General features: G+C 39.6%; 1 long non-coding RNA gene across 1 annotated transcript; it reads right to left on the minus strand.

Annotated features, from left to right (window-relative positions):
- Nucleotides 1–874: 874 nt before the first annotated feature.
- On the minus strand, nt 875–6978 carry LOC107076614 (uncharacterized). Its single transcript, XR_011186810.1, has 3 exons — nt 6138–6978; nt 4827–4871; nt 875–4096 (listed from the first exon to the last, which is right to left on the minus strand). It is a non-coding gene; the product is annotated as an uncharacterized lncRNA (long non-coding RNA).
- Nucleotides 6979–12488: the final 5510 nt, after the last annotated feature.

Genomic DNA, 12488 nt, shown 5'->3' on the forward strand with positions numbered 1-12488 from the left:
CGGTGGAATGTCTGTGTTTTGTGATGGTTTGTGAGTCTAGGTCATTTAAGTCTTCTGATGTCTGTGTTCCTTCTGGATCTAAGAAGTTCAGTAAAGTAACTGTGTCAGCTGTGGAGCCTTCTTCAGGTGTCGGGCTTCACAGCCGAAACGTTGTTTCTTCTCTTCTCTTTTCAGCATAGAATGAACCTTTACTTGTTCTTCTGCATTTGATTACATTTACTATTATCAATAGCAGGATCCTATTGGATTGCATGGAATGTTGTCTAGTCATCAGTGGTTCTTCCTTCTAGTTGTTTGACTCCTGTTATGCTACCAGGAGCTCATTCAGAAATCATGGCTACTTTACATGTGGAGGTGTCCTACAAACTCAAGAGCGTTTAACAGTCCCTGGGATGTGCTAACTTGTTGCCACTTGGTCAGGCCTTTTGCTATCTGCCTGACTGTACTGATGACACATTTATTTATTGTACATTATTTATACACTAAATCAGATAACTAATACTGCTGCTAAAATTGACAATATTGAGGTTGTGCTCACAGGCATTCAACACCAGATTTGCAATGATTATGACCTCAGCATAGTTCTCTACAGTGCTGAAATCAGTCCTTTGATAGAAGTTTGAGAACTTGGTTTTATCACTTAAATTGGATGTGAGGAATGTAACGAGTATCTTTCTTCTGCCCGCCTAACATTTCATTTCATTTCAACCTTTCATTAATCAATATTAAATTACTGTAACACCTGTACTGTTGGAGAGTAATGGTGTGAAGGTTTTCACATCTTGTACCAATTAGAACTTGGAACATTAAATTGCAAGAGGTCTTTGATCACTGTTAGGAATCAAACATAATAATCTACAGTCTCACACACAGATTCTAAATAAACAATATATCATTTATTGATACAACCAAAACATGCAGAACAAAACAGACAATGTAATAGTATATAGTAGTGATGCTCTAAGCCACTTTAGCACTAGCTGTCCATGTCTGTGCTCTGTGATACAGGTCTGGTGACTGGCAGTGGGCAGTCCTCTAGGATGTGCTGTAGAGTTTGTTTCATTCCACTGGGACACAGAGGAACACAGACAATGGGCTGCACTGATCCTCCCCCTACAGAGGCTGGCGAGACACGGACCTTGCCCAGTCCTAGAGAGGCTTAGAGAGGACCACTCCTTTCTTGTAAAAATGTGGTTATATTTAAGATTCTAAAAGCTTGGAGTAACAAGCAGTCATGAAAGATGATAAAAAAGCATGCTGTGGCTTTTTTCTAAATTTGTAAACTTATCGATAGCGGAGATGAAACCTAAAGCCCTTCAAATGAAGACCTTTCCAGCTTTAACGTATTTGTAAATCACTTTGAAACATTGTTTTCACAGTTCTCTATATTACAGTTATTGTTACTGATCAAATTGAAAAGAAATACCTAAGAAACAGAAGTTTTTTCAGTGGCTGTGAAAGTCTCCTTAACTTATTTGAAATTTCTAGAACATTATAATATGGGAAAATACATTAAATGTCTTTTCAACATCAAATTAATCTGTCTTTTGATTACTTAATGTGTTAATTACTGTTATGTTAATTAGAAATTGTAAAATATTAACATGTTCAATAATTATTCTTCATCGATGTGTACTGTTCTCCAAGGTTATTTACAGGTAATTATCAGGATACAATGACTTACAACAGCACCGCAACAGTATTGAAGTCACATAGTTCAGCAAGAGCAGTATACTGTACAATGCAGATGAAGTACAAAATTAAAAGAGAAAGATCATGATACAGAATATGCATAGAAGGCTCCACAGCCTAAACGTTGCATTTTCTTTCTTCTCTTTACAGCATGGAATAAACCTATTACTTCTTCCTTTGGAGATAACCTATATGTATCATGTTAAACAGGAGCGCATTAAGGAGTACAAGTGCAATGAGAATATTGAGACTACATTTCCCAGAAACCTCTGAGGGGGGAATGAGCTGCTGCTCTCAGACACCTGACCAGTTGCTGGAAGACAACTGGGCAGGTGGCTGTTTAAAAATCAGGAAACGGAGGCTTTCTCTCTTATTCAGCAGAATGATGTTTGCTGTCAAGAGGACAGAAGATGGACTGCCCTGTGTGGTCCAGTCATCGGAGGGAGAAGAACTGACCGAATGCTGACATTTTGGGAAGATACTTTGTTTGGAAGTTTTGAAGAGTCTCTGTGGAGACCAGGTATTAGAGCTGTCTGCTTTGAGCAGTTTAGCTGTCCAATATGCTAGTTAGAGACTAGTGGAAAAATGTAGTCATTACCTCAGATAGGAGCGCTTATTTTGTTTTGGTATTCGATTTGATTCCTTGTACTGTAAATTATTTGCATGGGAATTTTATACCCTTTTTTATACCTTGTGTGTTTGGAGCGTACAGTATATATGCTGACCTGGAGCTGCCTATTCTAAAGCTCCTACTGCAACATGCCCAACCAGCTGTCACAAGAAGGTGATGAGAAATTTCAGCTTCAAGGAAACTTCAGATTTACACTGTTGTTTTCTACACGTTTGTACAAAGGTTATACTCAGTTACATTGGATCTTCTATGAAAGTCATGAGTGTAGAAGACATAGTTACAGTACATAATCTTATTCAAAGTCCTTTAAAATTGTTTCCTTCTGGGATTGTTTGTACACTGCGAGGACTGGAATGAGGATCTCAACAACAAAGCTTTTGAATGTATCTAGTACATCCAAAAAGTAGGTTTTTTTATACCCGAGCTTGTACGGAGGCTTTTTATTACCACTAAATAGAACATGTGCTCTTATGATGTTTCCTAAAATACCCATACGAAGCTGCAGTTGAGACTCATAAAGCTTTGGTAATCCTAAAATGTGTGAAAACTGATTATCTTTGGATGTATCGCTTTTTTCCTTGGGAGTTTCAGTTATTAGAAGAACATCTTGCTTACTATTAACATCATAATAAACTATACTATCATGCACGTTAAGCAGTCTGCACTCATTGTGTTCTCTGTAATTTATACATTTCAATGTAGATCCTTTGTCAATATTTGTTTCCTTGAAATATGTTTTTAATTTGTCTATTTTTTCACTACGTCTCTTTTTATTTCTATTTCCTGATTTTTGCTCTTCCTCTTGCTGTGTTTTGGACTTTCTTTTTTTTGGACTGCTTTCTTTACACGCAGAAGAATTGACATCTGCATCAGCAGAGGCTTGATTTACACGATTGTCAGAGTGCTCATCATCCTTTGGGTCACTTTTCACCATAGTTCTAACTTCTCGTGAGGTTTCTGGTGATGCATTTTCAGTTGGGATGGGATTTGCTGTGCCACTGAACTGACTTTTTCTTAGTGATGTATCATCATTCTTATTTACACTTTTGTTTTGCATTTTTTCTGACCTTTGTGGGAGAGTTTTAATGGCAGGTAGGCCCTTCCCAGGCACGTCTTCTGTGAAGGCAGGACGACTATCATCTACTGTGACAGAGGACTGCTGTGTCTCCATGTCACAGATTTCTTCCTTAGAAGTATTATTTTGTGACAGGGATGAAACGCCACTGTCTAATGAACCTCCCTGGCCTGTGTTGCTGGCCTCTGAATTAATTGATTCTGGTGGATTTAGGCAGTTGTCTTTTGAATCATTATTTATGGGGTTATTGTCCCTGAGGGTTTCACGCATATCACTCTGTGAGTGAGTCCCCATGGACTTGCCTCCAGTTGGGCTGTTCTCTTGCCTGCTCTCTGTTAAACTCTCCTCTATACTGTCCTCCATTGATTCACTTTCATTTGAAGAATTATTTGATGTGTCCACCTGAGGATTTGTTTTAGCTTTTGCCTTTCTTATAAATAAACAACCAATCACTTTGTTCAATGGAAAGGCCTTGCCACTACATTCAGAAGCCTCTTTTGTCAGGAAACTGTTTATGTTTTTATCTTTATAGATCGCGTGCACCGTGCTGGGAGGAAAGGCCCACATTTTTTTTAAAATGTTATCTTTCACTTCATTTTCAATTCGTTTTACTTCTTTACTTCCCACTTCCTTCGTCAAATTCTTGATTATTTCCTCCAAATGCTCATCTGTGTATTTCTCTATATCCGACTGGCTTCCTTTGAAGAGAAGAACTGGAATTAAACTTTGGCCACCCTACTGAGCAATTGTAAATTTCATAACCAATTGTTTTTTACTGGAATATAAATTAGGTGTTGTGGTTTTACAAATAAGACCTTCCCAAAGTAAATCCAGGCCTTTATTAAAAGCATATAATGTACTTTGTTTAGCATTTGCCTAATGTCTGGCAGAAAGTTTTGAGACAGGACTTTAAATTAATCTGAAAATAGCCCTAAAGAGTTCATGCTTACATGCAAAGAAGACCTACTGTATGTGCTTCCAGACAGAAAGTGTTACTTCAGCATATCAAAAAATATTTACTATGAGACTCAAGAGTTAAAATATCAAAATCAATCCAGATGATTATCTAATAGGAGGGTAGAAGCAGGCAACCTAAAAATGAAATCACCTGCCACCAGCTGTTATTAACTACAATCTATACAAGCCCCAAGTCCCTAAGTTCTAACAGCACAGGTCAGGTTATATGTTATTGAAATGCAGACAGATCTGTTGGGTAAGATGATAATAATCAATGGGTAGCTGCTGGTTTAACAGTGAATGTAAAAAGACTACTAGCCTGTGGAGATGTTTAAAATTGAATTGTGTAGGTTGTATATAAATAGTATAAATTGTTTTTTGTAAGGGATATACATAAAGCAGATTGAATGAATAAATGTAATATCCTTGAATAATATGCAGTAAAGGTTTAAAGTTCCTTGGCACACTTACCTGTGCTTGCTTGCATCTGTCCAAATCTCATCTTCTTTTTCTCAGCTATCAGGGGAATAAGCATATTACACAATTGGAAGAACATAAATAACCTATAGTAGTATCCATGGCATTGCACAGACTTCAGTGAGTCCTCATTCTCTTGTTGTTTATTGCTACTTTGCAGAGGTTAAAATGGGGTTCTAAGCCAGCAAGCACAAAAATCCACTTTCAGCAGTGGAGTCTTCCCTACCTGAAGGCTGTTTTTCCATGAAGTTTAAGATCTGAACAGAACGAAATGGCAAAAAAATTCACATTTGAATGCAAAGTGATAATGAGGATGGTCTTCTCCCCTTTCAAGTCTGAGCTTCTAGGCTCTTTTTTCTATACTTAAGTCTTATCTGCAATGTGCGACTGGGTTGTCCACAGGGTGGCAAAGTGTTTATCAATATATAATCTGTGATGTCAGAGGTAAACTGAAGTACACGTCTTCCTCTGTTTATTATGTGCCTTTTAAGCCCTTAGCTGCAGTTTCTATCTGGAATAGGCACTAGACTTTTACAGATCAGACCATTTCCTTTGATAATATTTGAGACAGTACAAATTCAAATTTCTCCAATCACCCTCACCATCCAGCCATATAGATTTCCTTGACAGAATCTATCTGACCTCTTGTAGACAGCATCATATAATATGTCACAGTCCCATATTTATGCTGTCTGTGGGACATATTTAGAAATCTGAGGTGCCTAGAAGTTTAAGGGCTGGAAACAATGAGACAATCAAGAAGAAACCTGTAAATAGGGAAATGTTTTTCTGGATGGTAACTCTAAGCTTGGCTTCTAACAATTGCTAGCTTTTCTAACTGAGCCATAAAGAGCGATTTGTTTCATGTTGTGTTGGGAACGGTCAGCATCTTGCTCCTGGCATTCCCGAATCCTGTTCTAACTTTAACTTTTATATGCAGAATTCACTAAGCTGGGGTGAGGGCTGTTGCATGCTAGCTTTCAGTATTAATGCTGAAGTAGTCAACGGTGTATTGTATGAGGCTACAATGGCATCTGGTTTTACTCTAGGGCTCATTCTAGTTAGAAGGTTGGAGGTGATAGAGAATGGGGCTCTGTGTGGGTTAGGAATTGTTGCTCTTCTTATATTTGGAAAAAATCACAAATGTTTATCAAACTAAACAAACAGAATAATAAAAATATATAGATAAATGGAAGGAGGATGCAAAATGTTTGCTTCTGACTATGAACAGTAAACATTGCTTTTTTTGTTGTTGTTTTACTTTTTTTGGTGTAATCAGTTGGGTTTGTTTTAGATTTAAATTACCTGCTTTGGCCATGGCTTCATATTCATGTTTATGATTATCTTTCAGGTACTGAATTACAGTTTCGTGGACTTTGTTTCCCTTGTTAATGATGATAGCAAAAGCATTCCTGTTTTTGTCCGACTGTGTTTCCCTTGCTTCTATTTCATCCTTTTCAGCCTCTGTTAGCATATCCTCTTGGTAAAGATAGTCCAATAATTGCTTCAGAGAAGGTTTATTCATTTTTTCAACAAATGTCTTATAGGAGCTCTGCAGAAACTGTGTACCTAAAATCAATAAAATACAATATGAGTGCAGGACTTACAATTTATGTACTTATTTATATGCAAAAATCATGAAAACATATTGTGTGTTCTTCTTTAAGATTAATCTGGGGTGCCTTTTCCAGGTTCAGGGGGATATTTGGGTGTCCCATTTCTCTGCTAAGCAAGAGTTATATAACACAATCATTACGTGACGCAGCTGTACAGTATACTGTAGAGTCTCGGCATCTGCAAATTTAATCTTTGCAAGTTCGCTTCACAATTTGGTCTGACCGATGATATGCTGGATGGAAGAAGAGCAAAATGGGATGAAACTGAGCCAAGGGTTATGTGCAACTTTCAAATAGACTAGGATCATGAGATAAATCTAGCTAGAGAGTGAGCCTCTTCCTGCCCCCTGCCCAAATACCCACTAACTAGCACCCACATCTCAACATGGTCTTGTATGCATACTGTAACAAAAGCTCCAGGTTCTGTCAGCAGCATGGGGAATGACAGGCCGGAGACAACTTTATCGGCTCAATTTTACATGATCACTATAAGTTTTTCTTTAAAATAACACTGATAAGATAAAACAGCAGTAATTAACTTCAAGCCAATGCACTTGTACTTTATCACATAAGGGAGGGTTACTTATGACTTTTAATCACACATACAATATACTGTAGTATATTATATGTCAGTAAAGGGTGAACTTAGCTATAGGTGAATTTGATCATTTATGGTGGTTTTCGCACTGAGCCCCCACACATGTTAAAATCTTACTGTATTTGCATGAAACTGATTTTCCTTAAAACAATATTGAAAAGTGTATCTTTCTCCAGGTCAACACTTGGGGACCAAGAGGCATAAATACCGCTACTTCACGTCAAAGTGAAACACAGGAAGAGAGAAGGAGTTAAAGAGGCAAACTAATATAACTGTGAGGAGCTTGCATTCATGCTATAATGAGTCATTAACACATCAGAGTCGCTACCACAGAGAATCACAAAATACCATTTTTATCACACTTTTCAAATATATGTTCATGTTCATTTACTTCAAGAGCACAAAACATTTCCAATGGGAAACTTCTGTCTTCCATGGTGATAAAGTCACAATTTGTAACTTATTGTAAGACCTACAATAAAGAACAAAAAAGGGGTTATTTTAAATAAGCAGCAGTTCTACATTAATAGGTTTATGGCTGTCAACTCCTCAAGACCCAGGAAATTCACTGGGAGGGACACAATTAAATTATAATAATTTGTAAATCATTTGTAAATAATTGTCAACATTCATAGCCCACTGAAGCTAAGCAGGTGTGAGCCTGGTCAGTACCTGGTTGGGAGACCTCCTGGGAAAAACTAAGGTTGCTTCTGGAAGAGGTGTTAGTGGGGCCAGCAGGGGGCGCTTACCCTGCGGTCCATGTAGGTCCTAATGCCCCAGTATAGTGACTGGGACACTATACTGTAAACAGGTGCCATCCTTCGGATGAGATGTAAAATCGAGGTCCTGACTCTCTGTGGTCATTAAAAATCCCAGGGCATTTCTCGAAAAGAGTAGGGGTGTAACCCTGGTGTCCTGGCCAAATTTCCCATTGGCCCTTACCAATCATGGCCTCCTAATAATCCCCCTCTATGAATTGGCTACATTACTCTGCTCTCTTCCCCACTGATGTGTGGTGAGCGTTCGGCGCACTATGGCTGCCGTCGCATCATCCAGGTGGATGCTGCACATTGGTGGTGGTGGAGGGGAGTCCCCATTATCTGTAAAGCGCTTTGAGTGGAGTGTCCAGAAAAAGCGCTATATAAGTGTAAGCAATTATTATTATTATTCAAAAACGAAAAAAAAATGTGCAAAAGTAAAAAAATATCTTAGAACGCAAAACTTAATGTAACAGCGGTTACAGTATCTGTTCAAGATGGTTCTCAATCCTAACACATCCTTTTCCTCTTTCGATTAGGCCCAGACGTGATTTACAAAAACGTCTGGCTTAATGTTAAAAACTCCCGTGGGTCCCACAATAAAAGGTTCGACTGAAGGAGTGTTTACGTTACTTGTAATGAGAACGTAGTGCGGCAAGTTCCTGAAGCGGACTGGAAGTGTGAGTGAGCGTACCGCGGTCTCCTCTAGAGCTCCGTTTTACTCCTCACTGTCAATTTGCTTTTCGTGCTCGTCTGGTACCTGCTGCTTAAACCGTAAAACCTCGGTTTAATGGACTTGGAATTTCCGGACAAGATCTGGGCAATTGTGTCTTGAAATACCGTACTTTTCCCGCAATAACGATGAAATGCACAAATAAAAACAAACAAAGGAAAAATATCAGTGGTGCTCTGTAGGGGTAGGTCATTTGTTCACGCTGAGTGCTTTTTCGTATGCTTTAGCAAATTTTATACAGCATATTTACGACGTATTCAATAGATGTTTATTATAAAAAGGCACAAGAACATTTTTCTTTGTGTTGACTGTAATTGTTGGAAAAAATGAGTTTGGCATATTATACATAATTTCTCATAATTGTTTTGGGCTAGAAAAACGTCATTTGTGATTTAATGATAATTCGGCAGTAACAGAAATATTCAGTTACAAAGGTAGTTACATGCGATGACACATTATACAGCTAAAATTATATTTACACTGTGTTAATTTAGAAATGTATTTGTTTTATAGCTATACTACTTCACTACAAATCATAAAAAACAACCATAACAAATCTCCCTACTTCTCTTTGAAGAAAAGTTACATTTTTATCCCCAAGGTAAACTATAGAATATAAACCTTTTACGAGTTTAGTTCCTTCTGAAATGTAATGCACTTCGATTGGTTATTTGCAGTCTTCTTCCAACGTATAAGGAGAGCGTTCTGTTTCCGTTCCAGCTAAATGCCCAAGTTAAGCGCCTAAATTAACTTGAAGTGAAAATAGAGGCGAGGCCCATTGTACTTTGTGATGTTATTTTATTTTCGCTCGTGAGTTATATTTCAATTTGTTTATATTTAGATCCGGCGTCACTTTAACACACGCACGTTTATTACTATTATTTTAAAATGAAACCACAGTCGACAGATGACAGTCCTCCGATCACAAGGCAAAGGGGGACGTCCCAGCACAGTGCATACAGGTCTTGAACAATCTCTGACACAGAACACAATTAAAACTGCATCTAGGCCCGAAATTTAAATTCAGTTTCGATCACAGAAAAATATCGTGATTACTCCACTACATGTGTTCAGAGCGCATATATTACTTTTTTTAACTAAACAAATAAAACATTATTAAAACACGACTCGGTTATTTACGGATCATGATAACATATTGAAACCAACAGATAGATAAATTACAAAGATCGAGGGGAGAAAAGTTCAGGTGCCTTACCTTCACGAAATAAAATGGCGTTGTGATCACCTGTGAAGACGTGTGGTTACCGTTTGCTAATACACAGCGCCACGTACCGACACAAGACACTAACTAAGCTACGTGTGATAGAGAATAAAATTAAGGTTTCATTAGAGATGAGGCCATTCCTCACATGGTACTTGTGATCCAACGATCTCATCCAGCTGTCTAGACCACATCAATGGACCACAGCTGTGATGTTGACTTCGACCATATGACTCGGTAACTTGTGCCACACTCCCACCCCCTTTTGAATTAAAATGGTACCCGGTGCCAAGTTCTTCTCAACGATCGATCTAGCCAGTGGGTACCATCAAGTCACTATGCATGAAAGGGACAGACAAAAAACTGCATTTGCAACCCCGGAGGATGCCTTTTGGGGTCTGTAATGGTCCTGCTACGTTCCAAAGATTGATGCAAGCTACCATGCTACCAAGCTGCCTTCAGCCCAGTTTCCTTTAGTCGCTTCAGCACTGTCTCCAGCCTTCCTAGATGGCCACCAAAATCCAGAGAGAACACCAAGATATCATCAGGGTAGACTAGCAAGATCTGGTCCTCAAGGAAACCCACACTGTGAACGGAAGAAGCGCTGTTGGCCGGAACATCTGCCAGAGTTAGTCTATGCCTACAATGTGACACCTCACGCTGGTACAGGATATTCGCCTTACTTCCTTCTGTACGGAGCGCATCCTCACTTACCTGTTGATGGGTTGCTGGGCAACGGGTGGTGCTGGATAAAAGACATGATTGGCTGGTGGTCCACCAGGAACGGTTGAACGAAGCACACGCCCGAGCCAAAGAGTGCGCAGAACAAAAAGCCGCGGAAAGAGTTGCACTGCAAGAAGACAAAGAGTTCTGTCCCCCAGTCAGTGTAGGTCAGCTGGTTTATCTGAGACACAGACCGTTGGGCAGAAATAAGATACAGGATGCTTGGGGACCTACTGTGTATAGGGTGGTAGAGGTGCAGGGTACGACACACACAGTGGAACCTTTGGAGGGTGGTCCTATAAAGTGGGTACACAGGGTTAATTTAAGGTCATGTGTGGGCCCTGTCCCAGCCCCCAGGTGTGTTAGGAACTGGTCCCCCACAGGAACCTCTGTTAGTACCCCTTCAGAGTCTTCTCCAGAATTTGTAGTGTTGGAGGGGGTTTCGCTTCCGAGATTAACTCAGGAGGTGTTCCCCTGAGTCAGTAGATGTTGCTAGTGCTGACCCCTGTGGTAGTGAATCAGAAGTGTTCTCTGAGCCTCTTGGGTTTGAACCTGCTCCTGAATCTACAGGTGCTGTGCAGGTTAGGACTGAGGCTGACACCAAGCCTTCTAGCGCTGAGCCTGCTACCAGCTCCTCTCCTAGTGACCGTGAAGTAAATGTACCTTCTCCTGTTCCACGCAGAAGTCGTAGGGCCAATGCTGGGGTGCACACTAATCCTTTTCATGAACCCAAGTCTGTCTGTAATGCGACTCCTTAACTCCACAAGTCTTTTCCCAGATGTTAACAAACTTAAGTGCTGTCCTTTTAAGGGAGGCAGTCAAGGGGGTGAAGGGTTGATAGTCGCCGGGATGTTTACCATGCAGCAGCGGAGAATGTGACCTAGTGGTGAATAGCTGTCTGTTATGCCAGATCCTCTGCGCTGCCTCTTAAATCGCGGTTGCTGTCGGTTGAGTTCAGCGTTCTGCGCATGGGCAGTAGGGACTAGGAAGCAGTGAGTTAGTTTTTTTTTTAGTTACAGTTTAAAAAAACAACGAAATTTCTGCAGAGAGTTGTATCGGTAAATACTGTGTTGTTTCCCTATTTACACCCTAAATGAGGTCTCAAATCAAAAGTATTAACGAGTATAAGGGGGTATTTCATAAGATTGAGACAAGATTAGCAAGATGGATATTAGATTTTAACCGAGTGGACTGAGGCCGTAGTCAGTTTCTTAGACATCTACTCTGGCTAGGAATATCTGTTTACTCATTTGTAAGTAATGTGTTTCACATGTTCCTTTATTCTTTACAGAGACTTATGTTTAGTTGTGAAATGGGTATAGCACCGTTTGTTAACTGTATGCAATTGTAAGTATAATACTGTAACGTCCTCGACCGGTGGTGAGGAGGAAGCGCACCTAGGCGCTCATAGTACCGCGGAGCAGGCTGGGAGTTGTAGGCGGGGAGAGTCTGAGGGTCAGCATGATGACCAGCAGCTGACCCTGCATATGTAAATAGTGTCATAGCAGTTTTAGTGTCCGGTGTAGCCATATCATTGTATAGCCTGTTGTTAAGAAGGACCACCATAACAAAGTGTACGTGTTCCGTCAGTCTCCTCATGTGGTATATATCCTGTGTGTGGTTTTGTGTGTTGGAAGTCAGAAAACTAAAAGCTGTCGCTTGGTTCACTTATCGCATCTCCACTAGTCCTTGGTCCTGGGAGAACCTGTATATGCTACAATACTAATTATCATTGTAATATAGTTCTAAGTGAGGGTAGAGCTGAGAGAGGTGACGGCCTATTTCTGCACGCGCTGCGTGGTGAGGTGTTTAAATTTCAGCTGTAATGTCGTTTATTTATTTTTTTTAGTGTAGATGCGATTTTGTAACGGTTAGATGGAATGTTGAAACCATAAAACTAAAAAGTGTTTTTTTATGTTTTCCCACATGGTAGAAAGAGCCACTACCGTATTTTGTGTAGGCCAAAATATCATTATATGTCATTCCTTTTGTTTTGTTTTTTGTAT

This window comes from Lepisosteus oculatus, chromosome 3 (assembly GCF_040954835.1).
Source record: "Lepisosteus oculatus isolate fLepOcu1 chromosome 3, fLepOcu1.hap2, whole genome shotgun sequence".
NCBI lineage: Eukaryota > Metazoa > Chordata > Actinopteri > Semionotiformes > Lepisosteidae > Lepisosteus > Lepisosteus oculatus.